Source organism: Punica granatum, chromosome 5, assembly GCF_007655135.1.
Source record: "Punica granatum isolate Tunisia-2019 chromosome 5, ASM765513v2, whole genome shotgun sequence".
NCBI lineage: Eukaryota > Viridiplantae > Streptophyta > Magnoliopsida > Myrtales > Lythraceae > Punica > Punica granatum.
In genome coordinates, this window is record NC_045131.1 from 16811087 (window position 1) to 16815762 (window position 4676).

At 39.2% G+C, this 4676-nt stretch overlaps 1 pseudogene; it reads right to left on the reverse strand.

Annotated features, from left to right (window-relative positions):
* Positions 1–448: 448 nt before the first annotated feature.
* Positions 449–4415, reverse strand: LOC116209030 (annotated as a pseudogene).
* Between the last annotated feature and the right edge of the window lie 261 nt (positions 4416–4676).

Here is a 4676-nt window from a genome sequence, read left to right on the forward strand (position 1 = left end):
GCAGAAAATGATTCCCACCTAAAATCGGGGAACCAAACACCACCTTAGGGTCAGGTATCAAGAATTACCGAAGTATGAATAAGCACCAGCAATTAATTATTCCCGTTATCTTTTAGACTTTTACACGATGTAAGTGTAGCTGTTCTTTTGTCTTAATATTCTTATAACCCATTTTCATTCTTTATGGGAAAAACAAAAAAGCTCTCTTTCCTTTTCTAAGGATGCGTCTGGATCCCATGAAAACCAGTTCCAGTACGGATATATTACAACCGTAATTCAGGTTACTTCATTTGTTTGTATCCGTAATTGGAATTCAAATTACAAATGGGAGCTCCTATCAGTAATAGACAAGTAATTGCCATTCTTCCATCTCCTATAGATATTACTAATTCCTCCTTCGTAATAAGAACTCAAATTACCAACATACCATCACCTATTTATCATACTTTCAAAAATCTGCCTTCATCAACCTCCGCCGCCGCCTCTGGATTTCCACGTGCGATAGAATTTGGGCACCCTCCTTGCTGTCCTCGAGCCTGCGGAACCAGATCGATCTGGCCTCGCTGAGCGAGATCTGGTTCAGGGGGAGCCTCACAAAGAGTTTGACCCTAGTACTGCATTCGCATGACCCGTGAGGCTCTCAATTTCACGCTTATCGGTTTAACTAGCTAGAAATTAATATGCCGGTAATGTCCTTTGACGATCAAGGTGCGCTCTCAATCATGATTCTCTCGTGATAACGAGTCTCTCGTTTTTGTCGAGCTTTGATGAATAAATTTCTAGAAGTTGGACCCAGCAAATGGAACTTTCATGACATCATAAATTCTTCACGCGGTTTGTCAATTCTCACTGAAGTTAACTCTACGCGAACTTAGAACGTGAAGACAAAGACCAAAGGACATTCAAATACAACAAGCCAACACCAATTTACAACACAAATGAAAATCTAACCAACATCATAACAGGCAATGGCTTGTCTGTTTTAAATTCACTATTAAACTTGCGGGACACTGCCATATGTCACTTGATAGAATTTTTAATGGCTGACTGTTTGCACTCATTTTCCGCACTTCGTGGTAAATGGGAATTGAACGTATAAGGCTCGCGAGATCGGCCTATGCGAGGAGGATAGGCCACAATTGAAGCCCACAAAAGTCCAATCCGTATTAGCGGCAATACCCAACCCGGATTGCCGTGAAATGGGTGGGTGGATCGAAGATGGAGATTGTGGATTGTTTCCAAGTATAGGTGAGAATGAACGTGGACGAATTCTTGAGTATGTACAAAGATTGAGTGAGCATCAATAATTTCCAGTCGAATTCGATCTTATGACAGAAGATGAATAGTCCAAGGAGCCCAAGATGGTAAAGAATTTCCCCTGCAAGAAGGAGTCCCCATATTGCAATAGGAGGAGGAAATGGCAATGTGCAGTATGTATTTCTCATTTTGGGAAGTATCCTAATTGTTTCTTCCACACTTCAAGGTAGTGGATTGCATGGAAGATCGGGACGTACTGTCATTTCTAATTATCTTTGATTTTGTTTCCTTTTCATTGATTTCGACAATTAAAAATAAGTGAAAGATATTATTTCCACGTAGTCGCAAACTTAACTAGTTGCTTAGTTTACTCATTTATTTTCCGTTTTCGTAGTCTTGAGCGGCACTCTAGTGTTAGCCTATAAAATCTAAGTTTGTCTATTGTATTGTCCTCTATCGGCACATCAATCAAACATGCACATTATTTTTCTATCTTAATATTCCGTGCTTTTGCACCTTCAATATCTAATTTTTCGCACCCTTTCTTTATCATACAATAGCTTTCTGAGGCAATCATGTTGGTCCGTTGGCATATCCTTCTACCTGTCGTGGTTCCCAATCAAGGAGGTTTTCCATGAGTTAAGGTTTCAGCCTGCGCTCACCCTTTTTGGCTTCTAATAGCCGAGACCCAATACTTCATGCCACTTTTGGCTAACTAAGTCGCAAAGTAATACAACTCCTCACGAGCCATCTTAGGCCATGAGCTCACACATCCAAGATCGGCTTCTAGCTGTCTCTCGATGTCATCCGATTGTTAGCACTTATATTTGGGGAGAATCCTAGGGCTACGTAATCATATGAATATCATCATAAACCCCTTCCATGACATCTCTCTGAAACCCAACTGCCGACTAGACCTACGGACATTCGAGCTGTCGCGTTGCGCTCTAGCACAGTGAGGTCAGTTAGTGGTTTTGCGACCAATCCTTGGGACTGCGTCCTAGCATACCTAACAATCCTAATCTCGTGAGAGATTCACCAAGCCAGTGCCGAAAGTGGTATTGCATGATTTTAACTGTCTTTCCAAATATTCGATGACACTGGGGAGCATAACACGGTAGTAGCACAAGTTGCAATAGATATTATTATTTTCTTTTGCAACATATCCTGTATGTTAGCTTCGATAATGGCCTAATGGATTTTAGGTCGAAATAGTTAGGCAAGGATTAGAATGGTTCCCTATCCTAGTGTTATAACTAGCCTTTTGCCCCGTGCGATGCATGAAATTATTTCTTCATGAAAATTATTCTTACTTTTTGTAATTTACTTCTTATGAATAAAAGAACTCAATACTTGTTTCAAATTTCAAATAATAATATTTAAAAAATTGTAGAAGTTTTGAATGTTCAGAAAATATTTCGAAAATATTTTATTTTAATTAGTATTCATTGTATATATATTTATTTAGTCTTCAATAATTTCAACATATTATTTGAACGTACCTAGTCCATAAATTTCTTATAGAAACTTGATTTAGACTTTTTCTTTGACATGAATCGCATGTGGATTGAATCGATTTTTAAAAAATAAAGCTGAAATGAACATTTTTTTTCCTTTTTCTTGTTGCTTGAATAAAATATATTATTGAGTGTAGCCTATTTAATATGACCCTAGTTAATGTAAGATTTAGTTCATTTTACTATATATATATGTATGTATAAACTAATGTTCAATCCCGTTGCACGGTAGGACCACAGGTAAAGTGTGGTGCCTATTTTCCAAACTTTGGAACTCTCTGAAAGGAACTTCTCCATAAACTCATCATCGAACAGCAGAGAAAATATCAAATATTGTGCTTGAGATTAGACCAGCCCGAAGCTTGACATCTTTCGGGCGCGTTCGACCACCTCATCATTGTAGGAATGCATGATCCCAACTAGGAACCTTGGGAAGCCCATGTCCTCGGAGAGGCTATAAATTATGTCTATGAGATCATGATTGCATAGTTTTCAGTCTTCATTATTACTGAGATGCTGATGAAACCGTGCTGGCTGCTGAAGACCGTGGTCGAGCATATCTCATCACATATCAAGTGGATGTTTTTCTTCATGAAGCTTATGATGTCACATAATGTCTTGCGATCAAGGATAGTTCCTAATGGGTTTGAAGGGTTCGTCATGAGCAGCGCTTTGACTCTGGTATTGGCTTCTATAGCTTTAATGTATGCAGGTTCTAGTGCCTCTCTTGTAACCTTAAAACCGTTGGAGCTGTCGCACACAACTAGGAGGAGCTTCAGGCCGGTTCACGAGCAAAGTTCTCAGTCGAACCTGAGATTGATAGGCAAAAAAGTGAGTTTCTAAGAAATGGAAATTTGGAATAAGTTTCTTTTAATATATTATCCGACATTTCTTGAAAAAAAAAATCATCTCCTTGGTTTATAATATCAGTATAGCGAACGCACAAATGTTTCTTGAACTTCGAAATAAATCTCCGGAGACGTAGATAAAATAGGGTTGATTACTTTAACACTTCCCCTGGATCAGCCAAGCAGAAGCTGATCAGCTCGTGAGCTCCCGTTGCTCCGCCACTCATTGACAATGCGGTTTGGGTCGAACTTCACCCTGCCCCCTCTCATTCTCCCCATAAATTTCGCGACAGTCTGTAGATTATAAATTATGACAATTTAGATATTACACAAACATATAATTTCATGGAAGGACAATCTGAAATGGAACTAAGATGACTGCTCTCCTTACATTTCTAAACTCGGGTAGCCCGTGTAGTCTTGAAAAATGGTTGTATTGCTGGACACGCCCATTTCTTCAGCAGGGCAGATCGAAGCTTGAGTATTGTCAATGAGCCATTCTTGAATCAAATCGAATCAATGCTATCGAATAGATAAATACTACCATCACTGCGTTTTGATCCACTGACGCTCGAGAACCATAAAAAAGGATCCGATTACGTTTCTGTCATTTATCGAGGAAGCTATCTCATAGCTCGATCCATTCACTACTTTTGAACTTGATGTCAGCATCCCGTTTTGGTTCACCAGCTCCAAAAGGGAGCATTGACAGCACTTTTAACAACGACCCTTGAACCGCAATAGAAATCTGTCGGGCAATCATCAAGTTACTATTCACAGCCGGGTTGGCCATGTCAACCTGACGGCTCTGGGAACAAGGCATAGAGGATCACAGCACAATAAGAATTCAAAAGCGACAACCGATCATGAGGAGGAAGGGCAAAATCATCATTTCAATCATCCAATGGAGGGAAATTTTTTTTATTAATTGTCCAAGCATTCACGACTCTTAAACTAGGAGCATTTTTTCAATTTAACTTTATTTTGACATTTTTCAGAAAATTACTTTACGGGATGTTTTCAGGCCTTACGCGCATCAAATTCGAATTTCAAA